Here is a 19,076-nt window from a genome sequence, read left to right as displayed (position 1 = left end):
GTCGCTGGCTTACGTGGGAAGCACCTGTCTCAGTCGCGGCAAGGCGTAGTGCAACGATGCATGCAACGATGCGTTGTTTAGCCAATAACAGCCCAGCGCTGCTCAGAGGATCGGCTAAACAACACGCCCTAGCGTCAATGGCGATGCTTAGATGATTTTGTTGTGTAAAGGTAAGTGATCCTCGATCTAAAACCTTAAGGTATAGCTAACCATAAAAAAAAAGTTTTTAAAAGAAGTCAACATGGCTAGAAAATAATGGCATAAGGTACCCAAAAGCTAGAGGAAATGGTAAAATGCAAGTGAAGCCAGAACGTAAACAAACCTCGTTGCTAAGGAAACGAACTGCGCATTTATCTCGCGCAGTTCCAATAATGTCGGTGTTCTAAAAAAAATGTGTCCCGTATTCTGCAGTCTTTGCAAAAAAACCACTAATAGTTCAGCGTATACCAGCGCTTTAGAGAGATTGTGATACGTCGGCATAGGCTGGCTACAACGTCAAAGTGTGACAGAGCCTAACCTCATAGGACAGGCATAACACAAACGAAGCAGTGTGTGCATTGCGTGAGCTTTTGTGGACATTTAATAGCAACAGGTAGGTATGATTCAGCTATTTGTGAAGCCACATATATCAAGCATGAACGAAGATATGGATCACAGGGAGATGTGAGAGGAGTACAGTACACTTGCCCGTGAGTTACAGCTAGGAGTTACGAGGAGACGGAATTCGGAAATAGTATACGGGTGAGCGTAGTATATTTTCCATAGCTTGGCACCTTCCTCTTTATCGTGTCATTGAATTATATAATGATCTTGCTACTGGCCAATGAGACATCGTCCTCTGTTGGTTACCCAGCCAGGTTGGAATTTCTGGCAACACAATGGCCGATTTTACTGCTAAGGCAGCACTCAGCAAATCTGTGACACCACTTCTCATTCCATTCTCTGATTACAAAGCTACATATCATTAGAGATTACATCCGTGATCTGATGCAGAAGTGGGACACTCAAATAGGTATTAATAAATTACATCAAATAAACCCAACTGTCACTTACACCTACTTGGGTTGTCAGTCCAGATTTGAAGAGGTCATAATGAGACGTTGTCGTGTTGGCCATGAAAAATATACTCACGAATACCTACTGAAAGGTGAGGATATTCCGTTTTGCATCCATTGTGGTTAAAGAATCACGGCCAAGCATGTCCTACTTGACTGCATTGGATTTTCCCATCACAAGGGATAAATATTTCAAATCAACTTATGTGAAGGATTTTTTAATTGTATCAGTGCTCATTCAGTCATTTTGATTTGTATTGTAATTAGTATAAGAATTTTAATTTGTGTCAATGACTAAATAACTTTGATTGTAAGAAGCTATACCTTCATAGGGGGTTGAAGTAGCGTAACATTATTGTCTCCCGGAGAGGGTATGTAAGTCCCATTTTAATTAAAGTATTTTTCATTGTCCGTGATTATAATCGTAGTACATGTATATCTGTTCTTGTAATATATATGCAAAAATCACCAACATCTGAAAGAATAATGTAAATCCAGCTAGGGTCCATGCAGATAGCAAAAGTACTGTAAGTCCCCATGGTCCCCAGCATCGTGATGTACCTTCAGTTGCTGGTGATCTTCAGCCCGATTTTATATTGTATTGCCCATAATATCAGTTTAGTTTTAAGGTTACATGTTAGTTTTATTCTATATTCTATCTGTGATAATCTAGTTATTTTACTGTCCTTCGTCGTCAGTTTTAGTACTTATATTGCGTTTATTATGAATGTATAACTTTTAAAGTCACGATGTGGCTGAAATATTGCCGATGTGACTATAAATCTTAACTCACTCACTAACTAAAACATCTTTATCGTACAGAGAAACCTGCTTGTTAGCATACAGCTCGTAGATCTGTCGTTTGTTAATACACAGATGGTAACACACAAATACGTCATATTTTGGAAACTGCTGTCCACGTTTTAAAAGATGCAAAATTACTATAGACTGGATCGTGTAATCTACCCAGATTAAATGAACACCATGTGTGAACACATAAACGACTTTCAATTTGTTAATGAATCCCGAAAAGGGCATTTCATTCAGGGCTCCCTCCTGAAACGTAGATTACAATAGTGTTTTTAGCCGGAAACCCATTGAAGAAATTGCATAATTGTTTTTAGCTGGTTCTTTATAAACGTATATTACACTAGTGTTATTAATCGGGAACTGATTGAAGAAATTACAATATTGTTTTAAGCTGTGTTCTTTATAAACGTAGATTACACTGGTGTTATTAATCGGAAACTGATTAAAGAAATTACAATATTGTTTTAAGCTGTGTTCTTTATAAACGTAGATTACAATAGTGTTATTAGTCGGAAACCTATTGAAGAAATTACAATATTGTTTTAAGCTGTGTTCTTTATAAACGTAGATTACACTAGTAGTGATTAAAGAAATTAATCGGAAACTGATTTAAAGAAATTACAATATTGTTTTAAGCTGTGTTCTTTATAAACGTAGATTACACTAGTGTTATTAGCCGGAAACCTATTGAAGAAATTGCAATATTGTTTTAAGCTGTGTTCTTTATAAACGTAGATTACAATAGTGTTATTAATCGGAACCGATTGAAGAAATTACAATATTGTTTTAAGCTGTGTTCTTTATAAACGTAGATTACAATAGTGTTATTAATCGGAAACTGATAAAAGAAATTACATCATTGTTTTAAGCTGTGTTCTTTATAAACGTAGATTACACTAGTGTTATTAGCCGGAAACCGATTGAAGAAATTGCAATATTGTTTTAAGCTGGTTCTTTACAAACGTAGATTACAATAGTGTTTTTAATCGGGAACTGTTTTGAGAAATTTCATTATTTTTATAAGCTGGTTCGTTATGAACGTAGATTACAGAAGTATTATTAATTGGAAAATGGTCGAAGAAATTACATTAAAGTTATAAGTTTATTCGTTTTAAACGTAGACATCAGTATTGCTAATAATCGGAGACTGATTTGAAAAAAATTACATTATTGTTATAAACTTGTTCGTTATAAACCTCGGTAACAGTATTGTTATTAATCGAAAACTGATTGAATAAATTACAGTATCCTCATAAGTTTATTCGCTGTAAATGTAGATTACAGTATTGTTATTTATCGAAAACTGATTGAATAAATTACATTATCCACATAAGTTTATTCGTTGTAAACGCAGAGAACAGCATTGTTATTTATCGGAAACTGGTTAAAGAAATTACAGTATCCACATAAGTTTATTCGCTGTAAATGTAGATTACAGTATTGTTATTAATCGGAAACTGATCATGACTAGGAAATTACATTGAATGGGAAAGGTGGAGTAATTAGTCACATATTATGTAGCAGCTCGATACGGTCAGATAGTCAAGGCTTTGACCTACTTCTTGTGTGTTGAGGGCAAACCGCATAGCTGCACTCGGCTACGTCATTCGTCAGGCGTAAATGGCATACAGTGGACTCCCTCTAAACCGACATCCATCTAATCCGACATTTCTTTTGGTCCCGAATTTGTCCCTATATCATATCATATAAGAAATTCCCTCTAATCCGGCATCCTCAAATTCGATCAAAAAATATGTTTTTTGTGTGCAAAGTGACTCTCTCTAAACCAACATTGTATTTTCACAAGGGTAGTTCACAACTGAATCAATCTTCATCCAAGCAAGTCAAGTTTTGCAGTCCTGAATAGCTTCCTAAAACTGACAATGTTTTATGTAAAGAACACGTTGTTCAGTTAAGAAGATCGCCCGCAGTGACAAAAATGGCTGCTTTACTGCAATGCTATGTTGGGTGGCCTAGTTATTGAAGCATTCGCTCATCACACGGGGTGATTGAGTTAATATTTATCGTCACATCGGCAATACTTCAGCCATATCGTGACAAACCATCGCGCTGAAGACCCGGGTTCACTACGTCAGTTTGACTTCATAGAAGGGTGGAAGGTTTGCCCCCTGACGTTGCCGTTCGTCACCGTCCTGTGAAATTTTGAATGTTGGCCAGATGTAAACGAGGTGTGTCATGGCGTCCCTCCCATATCTCCAGAGACTATTGTACATATTGCAGTGTTATTGATTTTGGTATTCCCTGGACTAAGAGTACATAGCAGCATAATGTCGTGAGTGGGTTTCCGTTGAAACCCTCGCCAGGATTATGATGATGATGATGATGATGATGATGATGATGATGAAGTGAGGTGAGGTGAGGTGAGGTGAGGTGAGGTGAGGTGAAATTGGGTTTAACGTCGTGCTTGAGAATATTTCGCTCATATGACGACGTGCATGCGTGTGTATGTGTATGTGCGGCTGCTTGTACTAGTCCAGACTTAAGCTGGTTTTATAGTGCTAGCCCACTGAGATACCATGCCGCAGTGAAGCATGAATACCCCACTCAGACACACTCACCGTGGGGACACCAGAACTGAAAAGAATCGAACCCGGGTCTTCGGCGTGTCGAGCAAACGCTTTACCCTGTCAATAATCGAGTCTGGACCAGACAATCCAGTGATCAGCAGCATGAGCATCGATCTACGCAATTTGGATACGATGACATGTGTCAACCAAGTCAGCGAGCCTGACCACCCGATCCCGTTAGTCACCACTTGCGACAAGCATATGGGTCACTGAAGATCAATTCTAACCCTGATCTTCACGGGTCCTCTCGCCAATGAATCTTACGCTGAAACCCAATAAGCAGGTCCAATGTCTCACTGCCATATATAAAACATCAAATTATTTTGCATGATGTTGTGTGTGAGGTGAGGTGAGGTGAAATTGGGTTTAACGTCGTGCTTGAGAATATTTCGCTCATATGACGACGTGCATGCGTGTGTATGTGTATGTGCGGCTGCTTGGACTAGTCCAGACTTAAGCTGGTTTTATAGTGCTAGCTCACTGAGATACCATGCTGCAGTGAAGCATGAATACCCCACTCAGACACATTATACTGACTCCGACCAGTCCTTGTTGTACCCATTAATGCCGAGCGCCAGGCAGGGACCAACAAGTACCATATTTTAACGTCTCTAGGTATGACGCGGTCGGGCGGACGCTCTAACCAGTACACCACCCGTGATGATGATGATGATGATGATGATGATGATGATGATGACAGTGATATGATCACGTTATAAATTCATAGGCACCTCGTCTTCTACTACGTTTTCATTAGTCTCTCTCTCTCTCTCTTGTCATTCGTGATTTAACTTCAAACAACAGTGCTGTGAACTGTTTATTTAAACGAAATGCAAACCGTTATAAAGCAAACGTTAGACTTACAGGTCTTTCATACATAAGTATGCTTGTACAGTGCGGGGGCGGTGGGGTAGCCTAGTGGTTAAAGCGTTGGCTCGTCATGCCGAAGACCCGGGTTCGATTCCCCACACGGGCACAATGCGTGAAGCCCATTTTCTGGTGTCCCCCGCCGTGATATTGCTGGAATATTGCTAAAAGCGACGTAAAACTAAACTCAGTCAGTCAGTTGTACAGTGCGTCTATTTCAAGCACAGAATGGAGACATGCTCTAAATGCCCTGAATGCACCTCGTCTTGATGCTCATGTGAAGGTAAGGGTTCGATTCCCCACATGGGTACAATGTGTGAAGCCCATTTCTTGTGTCCAGCTCACTCACTCACTCACTCACCCAAATGACATCACAATGAGTTTTACCCAACTGGATGAAGGAGTCCCGCCGTGATTTGTTCCCGAATTATCATTCACAGACAAATAGTTCACTGTACAAGTTCCGACCTGACACAGATATCTGATGACAGAGGTGAATGATGCACACAGTGGTTGTTGAACGTACGATGGAAACAGCTAACAGTAAATCTTGCTGTTGTTGGACCTCGGTAATATAATATCCAGACCACCATCTTCTTAAAGTTTATTTCATACAAGGTGATTGTATAGAATAATCCACAAGAAGTTCAACAACAGACTGACAAACAATACAAACTCTGCGGGCTGATTTTTGTCCGACCCGTGAAGATCCATGTTAGAATTGGTCTTCAGCAACCCATGATTGTCGTAAGAGGCGACTAACGGGATCTGGTGGTCAGGCTCGCTCACTTGGTTGGTGCCTGTCATCGTATCCCAGTTGCCATATTGCTGGAGTGCGACTTTAGGCAATACCCCATGGGTCTTTTGCGTGACAACCCGTAAAGATCCAGGAAAAGATTGGTCTTCAGTAACACATGCTTGTTGTAACTGATCACTAACGGGATCGGGTGGTCAGACTGGCTCACTTGGTTGGCACATGTCATCGTATCCCAACTGCGTAGATGCTCATGCTGTTGATCACTTGATTGTCTGTTCCAGACTAGATTTATTTACAGACCGCTGCCATATAACTTGAAGACCATATCAGCCAAATCTACAAACAAACATACTTCCATATAAGGAACATTGCTCTAATAAGGAAGTATATAAACACACGTGTGGCTGCATCACTCATCCAGGCATACGTGTTATCCCGTCTGGATTATTGCAATGCTCTCTTGGTTGGGTTACCAAAACAACGAATTGCAAAGTTACAGCGGGGACAAAATTTAGCTGCAAGAGTTATCTCTCGAACCGGCAAATATGAGCACATAACTCCAGTTCTGATGCATCTGCATTGGCTCCAAATAGTCAAACGGATAGAATTTAAGATTCTTGTACTTGTATACAAAGCTTTTCACGGTATTGGCCCATCATACATCAACGAACTGATCCAGTGCCATCAACCCTCCCGTTCCCTACGTTCTAGTAGTGCCCAGCTACTAGTTGTGCCACGTACGAGGACAAAGACATTTGGAGACAGATTATTCTCAAAAGCAGGTCCTATGCTTTGGAACAACATCCCATTGGGCATTAAAAGTGCAGAGAAAATCTGTGCATTTAAGAGAATATTGAAAACATTCTTTTTCAAATCATGTTACAGTTCCGAGTGACTCTTTTCTTGTCAGACTCATACGAAAGCGCCTTTGAGCAGGACTCATCTGGATGTTGGCGCTATATAAATATCTCTATATTATTATTATTATATAGGTGGAATGTTGCTAAGTGTGGCGTTAAACAAGAAAGAAACCTTAGCGTGACGAGCTAACTGTATGTAACTTAATATTTCACACATAGAACAACAACCATCTACATGCGTCTTCCCACACGTTATACAAACAGGTACTTTATTCCTGCTCGGGTTTCCCTTGAGAGTTGTTGACATTTAGGGCTACATCGGTCTGACAAAGGCCTATTTGAATGCACTGTTCCTTGCCCCGTGGGGATCCTGGTTGGATTGTTCCTCGACAACCCAAGCTTGTAATGACATGCGGCTGATAGGATCGGGTTGCAAGTCTCGCTGTCTTGGTTGATGTCATCGTATTCCAACTGCGTTAACCCATGTTTATGATGCCAACCACTGGATTGTCTGTTCCAGACTTGATTATTTACAGACCTCATTTAGCTGGAGAGCTGTGAAGATCCTTGTTAGAGTCGGTCTTCTGCAACCCATGCTTGTCGTAAAAGGCGACTAACCAGATCGGGTGGTCAGGCTCTCTGACTAGGTTGACACACGTCATCGTATCCCAGTTGCGTAGATCGATGCTCATGCTGTTGATCACTGGATTGTCTGTTCCGGACTTGATTATTTACAGACCTCATTTAGCTGGAGAGCCGTGAAGATCCTGGTTAGAGTCGGTCTTCTGCAACCCATGCTTGTCGTAAAAGGCGACTAACCGGATCAGGTGGTCAGGCTCTCTGACTAGGTTGACACACGTCATCGTATCCCAGTTGCGTAGATCGATGCTCATGCTGTTGATCACTGGGTTATCTGGTCCAGACTCGATTATTTACAGACTGCCGCCATATAGCTGGAATATTGCTGAGAGCGGCAGTAAACAACCGCCGCCATGTAGCTGTGATGTTGCAGATGGCGCAGAAAACAACACACCAAAACACAGAAGCCGCCATGTTTGTTTCCGTCCGTTCATGCGCCATCGTTATTGCAGGGTGTGATTTCAGAACAGGTGCAATTAGATTTTCTGTAGGAGATGCTGTCAGAAAGACATTGTCCTTGCTTGTCGGACCACGTGGTCGCACCCGGCTCATTACCACATGACTATAATATAGAATCGCGACCTTACACAACTGAATGAATGTTCAACCAAGCAAGTCAAGTCTTAACAGCCCCCACTGAATTACTTCAATATAGAAAGACTCGAAAGATGATCGACATAGCCCAGGGATAGAAGCGGGACGTTCTCACACCCACCCGGGACTCGGAAGGTCGGCCATGTTGACAGGTTTACACCTTACACACAGCACCGTAATAGTTGTCACTACATACATGTATGTAGATTGAGTGCTTGTGTGGTGATTTTTTACGGTGTAGTTGTCTCTCTCACTGGCTATGATGAGATTTGGGAATGATGCTGTCATACCAAAATGTTGAGTGTTTCCTATCTAGGGAAAGTGATTGTTTCCACCTATGCATTGGTGAGGTCACCAGTCACAGACGTGTGTTCACTGATATGATTGTTTGTAGACCGTGTAACTGTATATAGCAGTTTGTAAATGATGTGAATTTATGAATATCGTAAAAGAAATGACCGAGACACTACCTTTAAATTTGACAGACAAATTAGTCTGATAGATCACAAATTAGGCTGTAAAGGAAACGCAATGTGTGGGTAACGTATATTTCTGCAAACGTTAGGACATAGAATAACTGAAGTCTAACTTCGAAAGAAATTCATTAAGATTTAAAACAGTTGCTTGCATGTGCAGTGTGAATGAAGTTAAGGAAGGAAAACAGCACAATGAACTTTGGTTGTAGCTGCAATAAGACCAGATCATAGTGAACTTGGTGTACTTCCAGGTTGGGACAGTAACGTACATTTCATTGTCACATACACAAAGCCTTATTTCAGAATGGCTATTGTACTTGTGAGTTGTGAAGCTGAATGTTTTGGTGCAAGTTGCATAGATCAAACCCTTTATTTACCACACACAAGGTTTCTTTCAGTAAAATATGTTCATTGCAGAGACTAGATGTTTGAGGTTAACACGATTTTCGAATAGATAAAGCGATGAAACCAACTATGTAATGAAAATATTTATTCTGGGAGCAGAGTTCGTTGTTCGGTTCTGACTGTGTCACTGTGCATGATCTTATTACTCGTGATAATTCCCGGTGTTGGTGGAAAAGTGAGCGTATCCTGACCTTCCCGTGGTACTCGACACAAACACATGCAAAGGCAAGGCTATTGTTGAGTAGAATAATCACAGGGAGATACAGATCAAGTCAAATTTGGAATTAAATCAGACATCATTGTTGTCACTGATTCGTTTAATTATGTCCTCCGCACGTCTACCATATTTTGTAAAGCATAAACGAGGCCTTGAATGTTGTAACCTTGATCAAACAACCTCTGAGCAAGAGTCGGATTGCACTTTTTACAATCTGGGTAAAGTACATACCCATTGTGCATAGATCCCAATAAGTGGGACAGTGATTGTTTACACCTGTGTATTGGTGCCGTCTCCAGTCATCGACCTGTGTTCACTGGAGCGTACCATGGTGTTATTGATCTGATCGTGGGCAATCTTACTGCGGGTGTACACTGAAACCCAATATGCATGTCGATTTGCATGTGAGAAAACTTGAAAAAATAAATCCCTTGAAGTTAAAAAATTACCTATTCATTTAGTAATATGTTGTTTTGGGAGCACAAAACTAAAATACATGTATTTTCATGTTACATTGTATATATTTTCAGTTATGATCCGTGCAATATCAATGTCTGGCAGCTCGTGAAGTCAGCTTGGAAAATGTATATCACCAGACTCTCTGACCTCTGAAAATGTTTATGTATAGAAATAGATCACAAACAAATTGTAATGCTTCAGTGGTTTTAATACACTCACAGAAAATCAATAAATGCAGAAAACGCGCTAGTATGATGGAGGTCGTCAGCACAATGTCAATGCCTCACTCGAACATGAACAGAAAACAAATTATCATTCGAACTCCAAGGTTTAAAAACGAATAATGTCTCAATACTTAAAGACCTTTCGTGTCCATCCAGGTATAGTGTTTGCTCCTATTTCGGATTAAAATAGACACTGTGGTAAAACAATCTGTGATGTAAGTCAATATTTTAATGTATTAAACGTACATTTCGTAAATGCCAACATAAAATGCTCTATCGATTTGTGCTCTCCTAAATGAGATGAATGGTGTGTACTGTGACTGAAACATTTTTTTGTATTAGTGAAAAAGCATAACTATGGATAGAAGCTTTTTATTGAAATTGTGTTTTAATTTACAGGAAATACCTACAGACGAAGGAAAGAACAAATACTCTATTAAATAACCCATCAATAAATTGCGTGAGATCATGATTCACTTAACAGTCTTACACACAAATGAGCGATACATATAACAAATAGAACTATGATAGAAATGCTGCTAGTTTGTGAGCTCCACAACTGAATGTGTTACATAACGTACATTTCAAATCAAGTTGCTTTCCACTGCTACTTTGTTTTCGCCAAGTAAATACTACAATAGTCGCACTGACGGGACAACAAAGGCTTTAAACCAACAGGCAATTGTAACTTCCAACTTTAATACGATAAAACAATGAGAACTAACATGGCTTTTCACCAAATACACTAGGGTTTCAGGTGGTAACGGACATTTCACTTGTGATTTTCAAACTTCTCCGCATCCAGGTTTAGGTCTCCATGTCTCAGTTTGAACATACATTATGACTTGCCATATGGTACTGGTTCATGAACCTTGCACACAACCTCTGCAGCAGCACCAGATAACACCTGGGCGTGACGGCCATTGTAGAAGCTGCTTTTTTGATTGCAAAAAGGAGATGTTGACGGTGTTACGGTGCTGTCGATATCAAGAACCGTCCCGATGTACCATCTGCCTTCATAGATAGCTGACACGAATTGCCCAACTCGCTGTTCTCAGACATGGAGGAAACATCTTCATCCTGTGTCAAGTGTGGGTCAGCATTCTCACTCTGCTCTGCATTGTTCTGAGACGTGGCTTTAGGATCAGCACGGGGTTGTTCAGCAAACACGAGGGACTCTGTTCTCCAGGAATCACAAGGCCAGCCATTGAGACATTCACGGCAGTAGCAGCTAACCTCCCTCACGGCTACAACTGAATTCCCCTGACCAACTACAGCGTGAACCTTCATGGCTCCCTTTACTGTGCTCAAATTTAAAATTTAACAGCATTCAAGGCTTTTTTGCAATCTTCTTCAGGAACAAAAATGAACTTCACAGATTTGAGACTTGATTTTTCAGCCTTCCTAAAGAAATCCTTTGCATCCTGTATTACACATTTTGTCATTCCTCACTGATTCATCTGCTTTTGCGCTCTGAGACCCCGCCAAGGCCGTCATGGTCGCGCTTTACCATGACCAGCTTCAAAATAGTTTCATCTGGCCTTCAATCCAAATTCAGATTGATGTTTCGCCACCAAGTTGGATATCAACTTGTTTTGGTATTAGCTGGTTGGACTGTCTGTTCATCAGTGGATCATCTCTTGATCCTCATCCAATGATCTGATCTGTGGCATGACTTTCTTCAGAATGGTCAACACTGTGGAGGCTGTGTGTAATGGCTCATCCGAAACTGCTACGAAACTGATGCACATGTTCCCCTCTGTCATTCCTGTAATACACCACGACTGGATACAATGTTTCAGTTAGGCCCATTGGCTATCAAACCTTATTTCTAACAATATACACTCTAGCGATATGCTGTATAACATAACAAGCATACGATACAAATAATTTTAAAACATTATGTTTAAGTATTCTAATGTATAGATCACAAACTAGATGCCTTACTGGATACAAAGTGCTTACCAATACACCATTTAATACTATTCCAAACACGTACATTATTGAATGGTAAATGCATTAAAATTGTATCGTTTCGATCAAATACATTTAGAAATACATTTCACGACTGGGAACTATCTAAAGTGTTAACACAAGACGTACTAGGGAGTCGTATTTCTAAACTGTATGGAGTAATAAACTGGTCGGCTAGGAGTCAGTTTAATGTGTGTGAGTGGGGTATTCATGCTTCACTGCGGCATGGTATCTCAGTGGGCTAGCACTATAAAACCAGCTTCAGTCTGGGCTAGTACAAGCAGCCGCACATACACATACACACGCATGCACGTCGTCATATGAGCGAAATATTCTCAAGCACGACGTTAAACCCAATTTCACCTCACCTCACCTCTAGGTTTTTGCACACCAGAACAACAGAACATTTCTTCTTTTGTTTGATAACGGTGTTAGGATCTACACCGAAACGTCGCGTCTTTGCAATAAAGTAGTTGTCTATCCATAAAAATGTGTTCCTCTTCAACTGAACATTTGCCTGAAAATTGAACCCATTTGGTCCGTCTATCAATTACAAAACATTTCTGAATGATATAGACCCAGAATTATTACTTGCTCTTTACAAAACAATAGGTTTAAGTAACCATGTCAACTAACCCAAATTTGGAAGGTGCTATGACGATGTTACCGGATATCCTGTAAGCCTGCTGAGGGTTAGTTCACTACTCCAGCAAAATAGCAGACGACAGGAAGCACATGTCAAAACTCAAACTGAGCTATTTTCACTTTCCTCAGTTAGTTTCGTACAAACTGGGTAACGTACATTTCGGTCACGTTCATTTCACATTGGAACAATTTACTCATTATCACACCAGCTAAAATCGACTTCGAATCGAAACTTATGACTCTGATAGTCCATGTAAGTTACATAAACATAATAAGCCTTACAAAATTTGTTGAATAGTTCTTGAGAAGGAAAACGTAGTAACGTACATTTCATTGTTAGAATTACTCTCGGATTTGAATTTTTGTACACTGTGTAACTGTATATAGCAGAAAAAGATGTGAATTTGTGAATATCCTAAAGAAATGACTGCTGTCTCTATGTTTGACAGACAAATGTGTCACTATGGATCACTGATGTAAAGGAATCGTAATGTGTGGGTAACGTATATTTCTGCAAACGTTAGGACATAGAAGAACTGAAGTCCAACTTCGGAAGAAATTCATTAAGATTTAACACAGTTTCTTGCATGTGAAGTGTGCATGATGTTAAGGCAGAAACACAGCACAGTGAACTTTGAATGTAGCTGCTATAAGACCAGATCATAGTGATCTTGGTGTACTTCCAGGTTGTGTCAGTAACAAAGCACTTAGGTCGTAATCACTAACTGACTGAGTGACTGAGTTTGGTTTTACGCCGCTTTTAGCAATATTCCAGCAATAGTGCGGGGACACCAGAATGATTCACTCATTGTAATGGGATTAAGGTTAACCTCTAGTTAAGGTTGCTTCGTAATGAAAGGTAACCGAGATCAATGTTAAAGAATGGAGTTAAGGTTAACCTTAGTTAAGGTTGCTTCGTGAAAGGAGCCCGAGATCATAGTGAACTTTCATGTTCACTACACAAAGTCTTATTTTAGAATGACTATTGTACTTGTGAAGCTTAATGTTTTGGTACAAGTCACATAGATCAAACCATTTATTTACCACACACAACTTCATACAAAATAATTCTGTGAGACATCATTGGGATCTGCTCATTGTTTCAGTGACAACCGAATAAATATTCCACCAAGCAAAGCAAGTCTTAAATAACCCCCAGTGAACGGCTTCAATGCCGGGACATATATAATTTATATCACCATTACTAATAGTGACACGCCCCTGCAATATATATTGCATATCAATTCAGTTGTTAATATAATATACTGTATATAAGAAAAAAGAACATCATTCTTAACTGATACTTCTGAGACACTGGAAATCAGTTCTAACTTGAAAACTGATCGACCTGGCCCGTCCGGGACTCGGAAGGTCGGCCATGTTGGCAGGTTTACACCTTACACACAGCACCGTAATAGTTGTCACTACATGTGTAGATTGAGTGCTTGTGTGGTGATTGTGTACGGTGTAGTTGTCTCTCTCACTGGCTATGATGAGACTTGGGAATGTTGTAGCCCAGTCATACCAACATTTTAGTGCTTCCTTCCTGGGGAAAGGTATTGTTTACACCTGTGCTTTGGTGACGTCACCAGTCAACGACCTGTGTTCACTGGACGGTATCGAGGTGCTATTGATCTGATCATGGACAACTGCCGGTGTATTGATTCGCTTCCAATATTGATTCTTTCTAATGTCATTGAGTAAAATCCCAGACCTGATTATGTTACACAACAAGATCTGATTGATGTAGAAATATACTCTTGAGGGTGAAATTAGAGATTTTCGTAGATCAATGCCAGATGAAATAAATGTTTTGAAATCAGAAATGAAAGACATCAATGTGAAATGTATAAGGCTAGAGAATCGTGATTGTATGCTTGAGGATCATATAACATTATTGAAAATCAACAGGGATTAGTTTTTTCAAATACCCATATTTTATCAACGACATTAGATAAGAGTATCAAGTTGAAAAACATGTAGCCCTATTGAAACGGCATATGTCCATTTCTGCCGTTTCAGAAGGAGTACATGCGATTAGATGCCACGTGACCGGAAACTAGCGGCATGTGCATGTCAATATTATGATTATGTGAATGACCTAAACCATTCTTCAATATCATTCAATTATTTTCATCATGCACATATCAGAAGTATTGTAGGTTCAAAACATATTGATAGCCCCTCGTAATATGCCTAAATAAGACTTTTGATGATAATTTGATTACTATACCAGAGTTATGAGAATTTCAGTTATAATTTTGTAAAGCTGTAAATTGTCCAACTATGGAAGACTTTCAAGAGGTATCTACATGTTTGTTTTCGGAAATCAATGTCACAATACAGTTCAGAGATACCTATTGCAATACCAAATGTGTTTACGTTTAAACAAACATATTTTGAATACTGAACGATATATTTTACTTTTTATAGATAAGTTCCACAAGAAGGTTAAACGTTCTGGAAGAAAGTACAAACATGTCATCTTTTTGATCAACTAAATTTCAGCAGACACATTTTCATATAACAGGACTGCACCATTTACATTGTAAATTTAGATACGATCCTGTGGGCCGTGTCCACACGGAGCATCCGCGTACTTTCACACTGAGCATGACTTCTAAATGCACTCCGTCAAGCTCCGCGATCATCCGTGTACAATATGTAAGATCGGAATAACAGCCTTTGAAGACACATCGATCTATGGAGACTATAAAAATTATTTATTCAGTTACAAGGACAGACCTGATAGTCCGTGCAAAGCAACAATGTAAACACGACGAACGTCTAACGCTCATTCCCCTAACAACCCACCTCCTCGGCCTCACGTATACAATCTGAGAAAAAAAAGTAACCAGTAACGCGTTACCACGATGGCATTAACGGAAGCGTCTAGATGGACGCCGCCATTTTGAACGGAATCTCGCGCGATCTCGTTAAACAAACTTTTGACACTTCACAAATAGAAATGGATTTGTCAGTTGTTGTTCCAAAAAGCAATTTAAAGTGTTCTCGACCATTTTTAGAAGTTAGAATTAACAAAAGAGTCCAAGTTTAACATTCAACAGAACAAACCCCGTCGAACATCTGGTTAGATGGTCACCGTATTTCTATCAATTTTATGGCATTGACGGAACTATTTCTATTATGAAGGTAAACTGGATGCAGGGCAAAGCGCCAGTAGTGTTCGTGTTTTGAAATTCAATCAATCTTATGATAAAATCAACTGAGATGTTTAGTTGCTTTTGGTCTTGCGTTTGCTCATGGAATCTTCAAATTAGAGATTATCATTGTCAGCGCTCATTGCACAGGTTATTGTTTCCAACAACAGCTTCTCTGTGCTCCATGAAAACAATTTCTTAAACGTCATCACAGTTTACACTCATTAACACTGGTAATACTGGAGCAAGATATGTATGGCCTTCTCTGAGTCCTCTGCACATACCTTTTCGAATCCACACAAGACATACTGACGTCTTTTGTGAAAACGGTCGCCTGTTGTAAATCGTTCAAGCTTTGTGAATACTGTCAATCAGAACTTCCTGGTCATTTGCAAAATATATTCGTCAGCGGGCACATCAATGTCCTGTGTGAACCATGAGAACTCTTTTCCTCAGCTATGTTCATGCTGTTGATCCCTGGATTGTCTGGTCCAGACTCAATTATTTACAGACCGCCGCCATATAGCTGGAATATTGCTGGGTGTGGCGTAAAACTAAACTCACTCACTTTTTTCGGCGCCAATGGTCACAAAACACCCAAATATGCTCAATTAATATGAGTTATTCCTCAACTCTTCACAACAACTACAATAAAATTATGCAATGATCGTCAACGGTGCACAGTAATTTCCAGTACGCTTCATGAATTAAACCATTTCCTTAGTATCAACGGATATATTGCCTGCTTCCACTAAACTTAAAATAAACACTGATAAAGGTAAGATAATTGTGTCTAGAAAGGCTTGACGACGCGGCAATTATGAACGTTTCAGTTTAGATGGTTTATCTCTTGGCATTGTACACATATAAATATCTTGGTATGCATTTGTCATCATCTGGAAGCATATGTTTATCATTCAAAAGATTTTATCGGGTACAAGCGTTTCGTCACGCCGAAAGCTTTGATTCCCCAAATTTACAAAGTGTGAATCCATATGTTTAACAATTTGTCAATAGATGTGCTATTAAACCTTTTCGATGTTAAGATATTACCTATATTGACGTATGCTGACGTATATCTCAAGATATTCTTAATGTACACGATAAATTCTTAAAGGAAATATAACATCTTCCAAGAACAGTTCCAAATATTTTAGCTTGTGGTGAAATAGGACGTTATTCTCTGAAAGTAAATTAATTTGTAAGAAATATCAGCTTCTGGGTACGGTTTAACAAAAAGAAAATATAATTTTATCAAATGCTTATCTTTATCAATATAGACTAATAGCAATTGGGGCGTTGCAAGTAAAACAGCTATTAGAAACGTATGGCTTTGGATATGTATGGAAAAACAACTAGATCTCGACTTCTCATCTTTTATAGGAACTTATAGAATTAGATGCATTGACATAGATATAGATACATAAACCTGGTTGACACATATTCATTCTTACCCTAAACTGAATTTATATTATGACATTAAACTTTCATTTAAGAGAGATGTATTTAACTTGCCTGGATGTACCAGCTTATCGTAACGCTTTGAGTATATTTCGTTGTTCAGGCCATCAGTTAATGATAGAGTCTGGAACAATATCTGCTCTGACAAGAAATTCTAGATTATGTCCATTTTGTGTTATACCTGTAATTGAGACAGAATATCACATATGTTTGGAATGTCCCTGTTACTATAATCTCAGACATACAATTTTGCCTGAGTTCTATTGTGCTCATCCTTCTTATGATAAACTGGTATTACTTTGCACATCACAGAATTTAGGTATTTTAAATGGATTAGCGAAGTGTTTGTTCCTAGCATTTAAACAACGTAACAATTATTTTTTAACAAAACTTGTACCAACCTTTAAGTGTATGTGTATTGACCTTCTACAGTGTTATGGCCCTCCAGATTTCCATGCTATGACTTATGTAACTGTATAATGGGCCTGTGGCCCCTTTATCGAATAAACCAATTATATACCATGCTTCCCGAAAAACTCTTTTACAGAATGAGCGGACCACACATATATCCTGAGTATTTCAAGAAATTTGTTGTCTCAACTAACACCACGTTCCACTTTGTTAAATAACAATCCAGTATTTGTGTTTCAATCTTATCACAAGTGACCAGGGCACCTGCTGGTATTTCTTATGTGGTTATTGAAAACATACCTGAAGCACCTGTTACCTCATCATAAATTATCATAATTAATGTACCAATATTGGGCATTGCACTGGGAATGTAAGCAGACATGTGCGTGCTGGAGGTGTAGAATTACGCCGCGGCATCCGACGTCAAGAGCGATAAAGGACATAGCATGGTATCAATGCTCTTCCATTAATATTCTGTATCAGTTTAACTAGTCTGTCATATAGACAAAACAAAAATTCATATCTCCAACACAATAAATGCAAATCGGGAATATGTGGCAAGTCTATCACGGTGTCTTGAAAATGAAGAACGTCTCTGGGCTCCTTTGAAATATTTTTTTTATGAATATCATTTAGGAACCGTTTTTTCTATGTGTTCATTTCAGAGACTAGATGTTAGAGGCTAACATGATTGTCTATTGAAAATATATATTTTGAAAGCCGAGTTCGCGTTCGTTGTTCGGTTCTGACTGTGTCACTGTGCATGATCATAATACTCGTGATAATTCCAGGTGTTGGTGAAACAGTGAGCGGATCCTGACCCTCCAGTGCCACTCGACACAAACACATGCAAAGGCAAGGCTATTGGTGAGTAGAATAAACATAGGAAGATACAGATCAAGTCAAAATTTGAGTCTGACATATTTTTTGTCAATGATTCGTTTCATTATGTCCTCCGCACGTCTACCATATTTTTGAAAGCATAAACGAGGCCTTGAATGTTGTAACCTTGATCAAACAACCTCTGAACAAGAGTTGTGTGATACTCTTTACAATCTGGGTAAAGCACATACCCCTTGTGCATTGATCCCAACGTGTGGAACTCACGCGGTACGAGTACCTATTTTCTAGTTCAAGTGAGTAAATCAGTGGAAGGGAACTGGCTATTTGATGGTTACTGAACGATATCAAGTTTCAAGAGTCAAATTACCTTGCTTGGTTTTCCCAATCTGATAAGAAATTTCGATCTATATGCCTAAGGGGACAGGAGCACTCTTGGCGAAAATGGGGACACTCTTGGTTCGCATGGGCGTGTCTGCTTCATACATAACTGTCGTACCCCAGCGATATACAGATCTTGTCAGCGAGGTAGTCCAGCATTTCACATATTGCTATCTCAATAATCATCACTTGGCCTTTGATCTCACGTTTGACAAATGGCCTCTTACAGGTGAACACACACACACGTCACTT

The 19,076-nt window shown here is 39.3% G+C and overlaps 1 protein-coding gene across 1 annotated transcript in view; it reads left to right on the top strand.

Annotated features, from left to right (window-relative positions):
- Nucleotides 1-374: 374 nt before the first annotated feature.
- The window catches only part of LOC124253207 (sodium/hydrogen exchanger 1-like), a 59,814-nt gene continuing 41,112 nt past the window's right edge, over nt 375-19,076 (top strand). Inside the window, 2 exon segments of the mRNA XM_046686936.1 lie at nt 375-741; nt 18,395-18,470. The gene's annotated coding sequence lies outside the window, so the exon portion shown is untranslated.

Source organism: Haliotis rubra, unplaced genomic scaffold (assembly GCF_003918875.1).
Source record: "Haliotis rubra isolate DU_JTF1 unplaced genomic scaffold, ASM391887v1 Scf535, whole genome shotgun sequence".
NCBI classification, from domain to species: Eukaryota; Metazoa; Mollusca; class Gastropoda; order Lepetellida; family Haliotidae; genus Haliotis; species Haliotis rubra.
This window is presented reverse-complemented; position numbering and strand designations above follow the sequence as displayed.